Source organism: Oncorhynchus keta, chromosome 10 (genome assembly GCF_023373465.1).
Source record: "Oncorhynchus keta strain PuntledgeMale-10-30-2019 chromosome 10, Oket_V2, whole genome shotgun sequence".
In the NCBI taxonomy this organism is placed as follows: Eukaryota; Metazoa; Chordata; class Actinopteri; order Salmoniformes; family Salmonidae; genus Oncorhynchus; species Oncorhynchus keta.
Window position 1 is genome coordinate 81,759,149 of NC_068430.1, and position 12,500 is coordinate 81,771,648.

The window sequence follows — 12,500 nt, forward strand, 5'->3', positions numbered from 1 at the left end:
AGAGGTTGGGGAATCACTAGAGGAGAGGTTGGGGAATCACTAGAGGAGAGGTTGGGGAATCACTAGAGGAGAGGTTGGGGAATCACTAGAGGAGAGGTTGGGGAATCACTAGAGGAGAGGTTAGGGAATCACTAGAGGAGAGGTTAGGGAATCACTAGAGGAGAGGTTAGGGAATCACTAGAGGAGAGGTTGGGGAATCACTAGAGGAGAGGTTAGGGAATCACTAGAGGAGAGGTTAGGGAATCACTAGAGGAGAGGTTAGGGAATCACTAGAGGAGAGGTTAGGGAATCACTAGAGGAGAGGTTAGGGAATCACTAGAGGAGAGGTTAGGGAATCACTAGAGGAGAGGTTAGGGAAACACTAGAGGAGAGGTTGGGGAATCACTAGAGGAGAGGTTGGGGAATCACTAGAGGAGAGGTTAGGGAATCACTAGAGGAGAGGTTAGGGAATCACTAGAGGAGAGGTTGGGGAATCACTAGAGGAGAGGTTAGGGAATCACTAGAGGAGAGGTTAGGGAATCACTAGAGGAGAGGTTAGGGAATCACTAGAGGAGAGGTTAGGGAATCACTAGAGGAGAGGTTAGGGAATCACTAGAGGAGAGGTTGGGGAATCACTAGAGGAGAGGTTAGGGAATCACTAGAGGAGAGGTTAGGGAATCACTAGAGGAGAGGTTGGGGAATCACTAGAGGATAGGTTGGGGAATCACTAGAGGAGAGGTTAGGGAATCACTAGAGGAGAGGTTAGGGAATCACTAGAGGAGAGGTTGGGGAATCACTAGAGGAGAGGTTGGGGAATCACTAGAGGAGAGGTTGGGGAATCACTAGAGGAGAGGTTGGGGAATCACTAGAGGAGAGGTTGGGGAATCACTAGAGGAGAGGTTAGGGAATCACTAGAGGAGAGGTTAGGGAATCACTAGAGGAGAGGTTGGGGAATCACTAGAGGAGAGGTTAGGGAATCACTAGAGGAGAGGTTAGGGAATCACTAGAGGAGAGGTTAGGGAATCACTAGAGGAGAGGTTAGGGAATCACTAGAGGAGAGGTTGGGGAATCACTAGAGGAGAGGTTGGGGAATCACTAGAGGAGAGGTTGGGGAATCACTAGAGGAGAGGTTGGGGAATCACTAGAGGAGAGGTTGGGGAATCACTAGAGGAGAGGTTAGGGAATCACTAGAGGAGAGGTTGGGGAATCACTAGAGGAGAGGTTAGGGAATCACTAGAGGAGAGGTTAGGGAATCACTAGAGGAGAGGTTAGGGAATCACTAGAGGAGAGGTTAGGGAATCACTAGAGGAGAGGTTAGGGAATCACTAGAGGAGAGGTTGGGGAATCACTAGAGGAGAGGTTAGGGAATCACTAGAGGAGAGGTTAGGGAATCACTAGAGGAGAGGTTGGGGAATCACTAGAGGATAGGTTGGGGAATCACTAGAGGAGAGGTTAGGGAATCACTAGAGGAGAGGTTAGGGAATCACTAGAGGAGAGGTTGGGGAATCACTAGAGGAGAGGTTGGGGAATCACTAGAGGAGAGGTTGGGGAATCACTAGAGGAGAGGTTGGGGAATCACTAGAGGAGAGGTTGGGGAATCACTAGAGGAGAGGTTAGGGAATCACTAGAGGAGAGGTTAGGGAATCACTAGAGGAGAGGTTAGGGAATCACTAGAGGAGAGGTTAGGGAATCACTAGAGGAGAGGTTAGGGAATCACTAGAGGAGAGGTTAGGGAAACACTAGAGGAGAGGTTGGGGAATCACTAGAGGAGAGGTTGGGGAATCACTAGAGGAGAGGTTAGGGAATCACTAGAGGAGAGGTTAGGGAATCACTAGAGGAGAGGTTGGGGAATCACTAGAGGAGAGGTTAGGGAATCACTAGAGGAGAGGTTAGGGAATCACTAGAGGAGAGGTTAGGGGAATCACTAGAGGAGAGGTTAGGGAATCACTAGAGGAGAGGTTAGGGAATCACTAGAGGAGAGGTTAGGGAATCACTAGAGGAGAGGTTGGGGAATCACTAGAGGAGAGGTTAGGGAATCACTAGAGGAGAGGTTAGGGAATCACTAGAGGAGAGGTTGGGGAATCACTAGAGGATAGGTTGGGGAATCACTAGAGGAGAGGTTAGGGAATCACTAGAGGAGAGGTTAGGGAATCACTAGAGGAGAGGTTGGGGAATCACTAGAGGAGAGGTTGGGGAATCACTAGAGGAGAGGTTGGGGAATCACTAGAGGAGAGGTTGGGGAATCACTAGAGGAGAGGTTGGGGAATCACTAGAGGAGAGGTTAGGGAATCACTAGAGGAGAGGTTAGGGAATCACTAGAGGAGAGGTTGGGGAATCACTAGAGGAGAGGTTGGGGAATCACTAGAGGAGAGGTTGGGGAATCACTAGAGGAGAGGTTGGGGAATCACTAGAGGAGAGGTTGGGGAATCACTAGAGGAGAGGTTAGGGAATCACTAGAGGAGAGGTTGGGGAATCACTAGAGGAGAGGTTAGGGAATCACTAGAGGAGAGGTTAGGGAATCACTAGAGGAGAGGTTGGGGAATCACTAGAGGAGAGGTTGGGGAATCACTAGAGGAGAGGTTGGGGAATCACTAGAGGACAGTCTGGGGGTACTAGAGGAGAGGTTAGGGAATCACTGCTCCACAAATATGGCACAGAACAGAGAAGATATTGCAAAAACAAGCTAAACTGAGACCCTCACAGACGCTGTTGCTGTTTCTGATACATAAATACATATAATCACAATGACACAATTTTTAGAGAATAATATCATTATCCCCCCCCTCCCCACCTACACATAGAATAATATCATTATCCCCCCCCCCTCCCCACATACACATAGAATAATATCATTATCCCCCCCCTCCCCACCTACACATAGAATAATATCATTATCCGCCACTCCCCACCTACACATAGAATAATATCATTATCCCCCCCCCCCACATACACATAGAATAATATAATTATCCCCTCCCTCCCCACCTACACATAGAATAATATCATTATCCCCCCCCTCCCCACCTACACATAGAATAATATCATTATCCCCCCCTCCCCACCTACACATAGAATAATATCATTATCCCCCCCTCCCCACATACACATAGAATAATATCATTATCCCCCCCCTCCCCACCTACACATAGAATAATATCATTATCCCCCACTCCCCACCTACACATAGAATAATATCATTATCCCCCCTCCCCACCTACACATAGAATAATATCATTATCCCCCTCCCCACATACACATAGAATAATATCATTATCCCCCTCCCCACCTACACATAGAATAATATCATTATCCCCCCCTCCCCACATACACATAGAATAATATCATTATCCACTCCTCCCCACCTACACATAGAATAATATCATTATCCACTCCTCCCCACCTACACATAGAATAATATCATTATCCCCCCCTCCCCACCTACACATAGAATAATATCATTATCCCCCCCTCCCCACATACACATAGAATAATATCATTATCCCCCCCTCCCCACATACACATAGAATAATATCATTATCCCCCTCCCCACCTACACATAGAATAATATCATTATCCTCCCCTCCCCACATACACATAGAATAATATCATTATCCACCCCTCCCCACATACACATAGAATAATATAATTATCCCCCTCCCCACCTACACATAGAATAATATCATTATCCCCCCCTCCCCACATACACATAGAATAATATCATTATCCACCCCTCCCCACATACACATAGAATAATATCATTATCCTCCCCTCCCCACATACACATAGAATAATATAATTATCCCCCCCTCCCCACCTACACATAGAATAATATCATTATCCCCCCCTCCCCACATACACATAGAATAATATCATTATCCACCCCTCCCCACCTACACATAGAATAATATCATTATCCTGCACTCCCCACCTACACATAGAATAATATAATTATCCCCCTCCCACCTACACATAGAATAATATCATTATCCCCCCTCCCCACATACACATAGAATAATATCATTATCCACTCCTCCCCACATACACATAGAATAATATCATTATCCTCCCCTCCCCACATACACATAGAATAATATCATTATCCACTCCTCCCCACATACACATAGAATAATATCATTATCCCCCTCCCCACATACATACACATAGAATAATATCATTATCCACCACTCCCCACCTACACATAGAATAATATCATTATCCACTCCTCCCCACATACACATAGAATAATATCATTATCCCCCCTCCCCACATACACATAGAATAATATAATTATCCCCCCCTCCCCACCTACACATAGAATAATATCATTATCCACCCCTCCCCCACATACACATAGAATAATATAATTATCCCCCTCCCCACCTACACATAGAATAATATAATTATCCCCCTCCCCACCTACACATAGAATAATATCATTATCCACCCCTCCCCACCTACACATAGAATAATATCATTATCCTGCACTCCCCACCTACACATAGAATAATATAATTATCCCCCTCCCACCTACACATAGAATAATATCATTATCCACTCCTCCCCACATACACATAGAATAATATCATTATCCACTCCTCCCCACATACACATAGAATAATATCATTATCCTCCCCTCCCCACATACACATAGAATAATATCATTATCCACTCCTCCCCACATACACATAGAATAATATCATTATCCCCCTCCCCACATACACATAGAATAATATCATTATCCACTCCTCCCCACATACACATAGAATAATATCATTATCCCCCCCTCCCCACCTACACATAGAATAATATCATTATCCACTCCTCCCCACCTACACATAGAATAATATCATTATCCACTCCTCCCCACATACACAAAGAATAATATCATTATCCACCCCTCCCCACCTACACATAGAATAATATCATTATCCTCCCCTCCCCACCTACACATAGAATAATATCATTATCCACCCCTCCCCACCTACACATAGAATAATATCATTATCCCCCTCCCCACCTACACATAGAATAATATCATTATCCCCCCCTCCCCACATACACATAGAATAATATCATTATCCACTCCTCCCCACCTACACATAGAATAATATCATTATCCACTCCTCCCCACATACACATAGAATAATATCATTATCCTCCCCTCCCCACATACACATAGAATAATATCATTATCCACTCCTCCCCACATACACATAGAATAATATCATTATCCCCCTCCCCACATACACATAGAATAATATGATTATCCCCCCCTCCCCACCTACACATAGAATAATATCATTATCCTGCACTCCCCACCTACACATAGAATAATATAATTATCCCCCCCTCCCCACCTACACATAGAATAATATCATTATCCACCCCTCCCCACATACACATAGAATAATATAATTATCCCCCCTCCCCACCTACACATAGAATAATATCATTATCCCCCCCTCCCCACATACACATAGAATAATATCATTATCCACTCCTCCCCACATACACATAGAATAATATCATTATCCTCCCCTCCCCACATACACATAGAATAATATCATTATCCACTCCTCCCCACATACACATAGAATAATATCATTATCCCCCTCCCCACATACACATAGAATAATATCATTATCCACCACTCCCCACCTACACATAGAATAATATCATTATCCACCCCTCCCCACCTACACATAGAATAATATCATTATCCCCCTCCCCCTCCCCACCTACACAAAGAATAATATCATTATCCACTCCTCCCCACATACACAAAGAATAATATCATTATCCACCCCTCCCCACCTACACATAGAATAATATCATTATCCCCCTCCCCCCTCCCCACCTACACATAGAATAATATCATTATCCACTCCTCCCCACCTACACATAGAATAATATCATTATCCACCCCTCCCCACCTACACATAGAATAATATCATTATCCACTCCTCCCCACCTACACATAGAATAATATCATTATCCACCCCACCCCACCAACACATAGAATAATATCATTATCCCCCTCCCCCTTCCCCACCTACACATAGAATAATATCATTATCCACCCCTCCCCACCTACACATAGAATAATATCATTATCCACCCCTCCCCACCTACACATAGAATAATATCATTATCCACTCCTCCCCCACATACACAAATAATAATATCATTATCCTCCCCTCCCCACATACACATAGAATAACATCATTATCCACCCCTCCCCACATACACATAGAATAATATCATTATCCCCCTCCCCACATACACATAGAATAATATCATTATCCACTCCTCCCCACATACACATATAATAATATCATTATCCTCCCTCCCCACATACACATAGAATAATATCATTATCCACTCCTCCCCACATACACATAGAATAATATCATTATCCCCCTCCCCACATACACATAGAATAATATCATTATCCACCCCTCCCCACCTACACATAGAATAATATCATTATCCCCTCCCCCTCCCCACCTACACAAAGAATAATATCATTATCCACTCCTCCCCACCTACACATAGAATAATATCATTATCCACCCCTCCCCCATACACAAAGAATAATATCATTATCCACCCCTCCCCACCTACACATAGAATAATATCATTATCCCCTCCCCCTCCCCACCTACACATAGAATAATATCATTATCCACTCCTCCCCACATACACATAGAATAATATCATTATCCCCCTCCCCACATACACATAGAATAATATCATTATCCACCCCTCCCCACCTACACATAGAATAATATCATTATCCACCCCTCCCCACCTACACATAGAATAATATCATTATCCCCCTCCCCCCTCCCCACCTACACAAAGAATAATATCATTATCCACTCCTCCCCACATACACAAAGAATAATATCATTATCCACCCCTCCCCACCTACACATAGAATAATATCATTATCCCCCTCCCCTCCCCACCTACACATAGAATAATATCATTATCCACTCCTCCCCACCTACACATAGAATAATATCATTATCCACCCCACCCCACCAACACATAGAATAATATCATTATCCCCTCCCCTTCCCCACCTACACATAGAATAATATCATTATCCACCCCACCCCACCTACACATAGAATAATATCATTATCCACCCCTCCACACCTACACATAGAATAATATCATTATCCACTCCTCCCCACATACACAAATAATAATATCATTATCCTCCCTCCCCACATACACATAGAATAACATCATTATCCACCCCTCCCCACATACACATAGAATAATATCATTATCCCCCTCCCCCACATACACATAGAATAATATCATTATCCACTCCTCCCCACATACACATATAATAATATCATTATCCTCCCTCCCCACATACACATAGAATAATATCATTATCCACTCCTCCCCACATACACATAGAATAATATCATTATCCCCCCTCCCCACATACACATAGAATAATATCATTATCCACCCCTCCCCACCTACACATAGAATAATATCATTATCCCCCCCCCTCCCCACCTACACAAAGAATAATATCATTATCCACCCCTCCCCACCTACACATAGAATAATATCATTATCCACCCCTCCCCACATACACAAAGAATAATATCATTATCCACCCCTCCCCACCTACACATAGAATAATATCATTATCCCCCTCCCCCTCCCCACCTACACATAGAATAATATCATTATCCACTCCTCCCCACCTACACATAGAATAATATCATTATCCCCCCCTCCCCACCTACACATAGAATAATATCATTATCCCCCCTCCCCACATACACATAGAATAATATCATTATCCCCCTCCCCACCTACACATAGAATAATATCATTATCCCCCTCCCCACATACACATAGAATAATATCATTATCCTCCCTCCCCTACACATAGAATAATATCATTATCCACTCCTCCCCACATACACATACAATAATATCATTATCCCCCTCCCCACATACACATAGAATAATATATTATCCCCCTCCCCCACCTACACATAGAATAATATCATTATCCTGCACTCCCCACCTACACATAGAATAATATAATTATCCCCCTCCCCACCTACACATAGAATAATATCATTATCCACCCCTCCCCACATACACATAGAATAATATAATTATCCCCCTCCCCCACCTACACATAGAATAATATCATTATCCCCCCTCCCCACATACACATAGAATAATATCATTATCCACTCCTCCCCACATACACATAGAATAATATAATTATCCCCCTCCCCACCTACACATAGAATAATATCATTATCCTGCACTCCCCACCTACACATAGAATAATATAATTATCCCCCCTCCCCACCTACACATAGAATAATATCATTATCCACCCCTCCCCACATACACATAGAATAATATAATTATCCCCCCTCCCCACCTACACATAGAATAATATCATTATCCCCCTCCCCACATACACATAGAATAATATCATTATCCACCCCTCCCCACATACACATAGAATAATATCATTATCCTCCCTCCCCATACACATAGAATAATATCATTATCCACTCCTCCCCACATACACATAGAATAATATAATTATCCCCCTCCCCACCTACACATAGAATAATATCATTATCCCCCCCTCCCCACATACACATAGAATAATATCATTATCCACCACTCCCCACCTACACATAGAATAATATCATTATCCACCCCTCCCCACCTACACATAGAATAATATCATTATCCCCCTCCCCACCTACACATAGAATAATATCATTATCCACTCCTCCCCACATACACAAAGAATAATATCATTATCCACCCCTCCCCACCTACACATAGAATAATATCATTATCCACTCCTCCCCACATACACAAAGAATAATATCATTATCCACCCCTCCCCACCTACACATAGAATAATATAATTATCCCCCCCCCCTCCCCACCTACACATAGAATAATATCATTATCCACTCCTCCCCACCTACACATAGAATAATATCATTATCCTCCACTCCCCACCTACACATAGAATAATATCATTATCCACCCCTCCCCACCTACACATAGAATAATATCATTATCCCCTCCCCCTCCCCACCTACACATAGAATAATATCATTATCCACTCCTCCCCACCTACACATAGAATAATATCATTATCCACCCCACCCCACCAACACATAGAATAATATCATTATCCCCTCCCCCTTCCCCACCTACACATAGAATAATATCATTATCCACCCCTCCCCACCTACACATAGAATAATATCATTATCCACCCTCCCCACCTACACATAGAATAATATCATTATCCACTCCTCCCCACATACACAAATAATAATATCATTATCCTCCCCTCCCCACATACACATAGAATAACATCATTATCCACCCCTCCCCACATACACATAGAATAATATCATTATCCCCCTCCCCACATACACATAGAATAATATCATTATCCCCCCCCACCTACACATAGAATAATATCATTATCCCCCTCCCCACCTACACAAAGAATAATATCATTATCCTCCCTCCCCACATACACATAGAATAATATCATTATCCACTCCTCCCCACATACACATAGAATAATATCATTATCCCCCTCCCCACATACACATAGAATAATATCATTATCCACCCCTCCCCACCTACACATAGAATAATATCATTATCCCCTCCCCCTCCCCACCTACACAAAGAATAATATCATTATCCACTCCTCCCCACCTACACATAGAATAATATCATTATCCACCCTCCCCACATACACAAAGAATAATATCATTATCCACCCCTCCCCACCTACACATAGAATAATATCATTATCCCCTCCCCCCCCCCACCTACACATAGAATAATATCATTATCCACTCCTCCCCACCTACACATAGAATAATATCATTATCCCCCTCCCCACCTACACATAGAATAATATCATTATCCCCCTCCCCACATACACATAGAATAATATCATTATCCCCCTCACCACCTACACATAGAATAATATCATTATCCACTCCTCCCCACATACACATAGAATAATATCATTATCCTCCCTCCCCACCTACACATAGAATAATATCATTATCCACTCCTCCCCACATACACATACAATAATATCATTATCCCCCTCCCCACATACACATAGAATAATATAATTATCCCCCTCCCCACCTACACATAGAATAATATCATTATCCTGCACTCCCCACCTACACATAGAATAATATAATTATCCCCCTCCCCCACCTACACATAGAATAATATCATTATCCACCCCTCCCCACATACACATAGAATAATATAATTATCCCCCCCTCCCCCACCTACACATAGAATAATATCATTATCCCCCCTCCCCACATACACATAGAATAATATCATTATCCACTCCTCCCCACATACACATAGAATAATATCATTATCCTCCCTCCCCACATACACATAGAATAATATCATTATCCACTCCTCCCCACATACACATAGAATAATATCATTATCCCCCTCCCCACATACACATAGAATAATATCATTATCCACCACTCCCCACCTACACATAGAATAATATCATTATCCACCCCTCCCCACCTACACATAGAATAATATCATTATCCCCTCCCCCTCCCCACCTACACAAAGAATAATATCATTATCCACTCCTCCCCACATACACAAAGAATAATATCATTATCCACCCCTCCCCACCTACACATAGAATAATATCATTATCCCCCCCCCCTCCCCACCTACACATAGAATAATATCATTATCCACTCCTCCCCACCTACACATAGAATAATATCATTATCCACCCCTCCCCACCTACACATAGAATAATATCATTATCCACTCCTCCCCACCTACACATAGAATAATATCATTATCCACCCCTCCCCACCTACACATAGAATAATATCATTATCCCCTCCCCTTCCCCACCTACACATAGAATAATATCATTATCCACCCCTCCCCACCTACACATAGAATAATATCATTATCCACCCCTCCCCACCTACACATAGAATCATATCATTATCCACTCCTCCCCACATACACAAATAATAATATCATTATCCTCCCCTCCCCACATACACATAGAATAACATCATTATCCACCCCTCCCCACATACACATAGAATAATATCATTATCCCCCCCTCCCCACATACACATAGAATAATATCATTATCCCCCTCCCCACCTACACAAAGAATAATATCATTATCCACCCCTCCCCACCTACACATAGAATAATATCATTATCCACTCCTCCCCACATACACAAAGAATAATATCATTATCCACCCCTCCCCACCTACACATAGAATAATATCATTATCCACCCCTCCCCACATACACATAGAATAATATCATTATCCCCCTCCCCACCTACACATAGAATAATATCATTATCCCCTCCCCCTCCCCACCTACACATAGAATCATATCATTATCCACCCCTCCCCACCTACACATAGAATAATATCATTATCCCCTCCCCCTCCCCACCTACACATAGAATCATATCATTATCCACCCCCCCCACCTACACATAGAATAATATCATTATCCACCCCCCTCCACACCTACACATAGAATAATATCATTATCCACCCCCTCCACACCTACACATAGAATAATATCATTATCCACCCCTCCACACCTACACATAGAATAATATCATTATCCACCCCCTCCACTCCTACACATAGAATAATATCATTATCCATATCCTCCACACCTACACATATAATAGTATCATTATCCACCCCCTCCCCACCCACACATAGAATAATATCATTATCCACCCCCCCCCCACCTACACATAGAATAATATCATTATCCACCACTCCCCACATACACAAAGAATAATATCATTATCCACCCTCCCCACCTACACATAGAATAATATCATTATCCCCCTCCCCCTCCCCACCTACACATAGAATAATATCATTATCCCCTCCCCCTCCCCACCTACACATAGAATAATATCATTATCCCCCTCCCCCTCCCCACATACACATAGAATAATATCATTATCCACCCCTCCCCACCTACACATAGAATAATATCATTATCCACCCCTCCCCACCTACACATAGAATAATATCATTATCCACTCCTCCCCACCTACACATAGAATAATATCATTATCCACCCCCTCCCCACCTACACATAGAATAATATCATTATCCACCCCCCTCCACACCTACACATAGAATAATATCATTATCCACCCCCCTCCACACCTACACATAGAATAATATCATTATCCACCCCCTCCCCACCTACACATAGAATAATATCATTATCCACCCCCCTCCCCACCTACACATAGAATAATATCATTATCCACCACTCCCCACATACACAAAGAATAATATCATTATCCACCCCTCCCCACCTACACATATAATAATATCATTATCCACCCCTCCCCACCTACACATAGAATAATATCATTATCCTCCCCACCCCACCTAC

At 42.7% G+C, this 12,500-nt stretch overlaps 1 protein-coding gene across 14 annotated transcripts in view; it reads right to left on the reverse strand.

Moving 5' to 3' along the window:
* The window catches only part of LOC118382630 (adhesion G protein-coupled receptor E5-like), a 207,545-nt gene that overhangs the window by 43,777 nt on the left and 151,268 nt on the right, over positions 1-12,500 (reverse strand). The gene's annotated exons all lie outside the window — the stretch shown is intronic.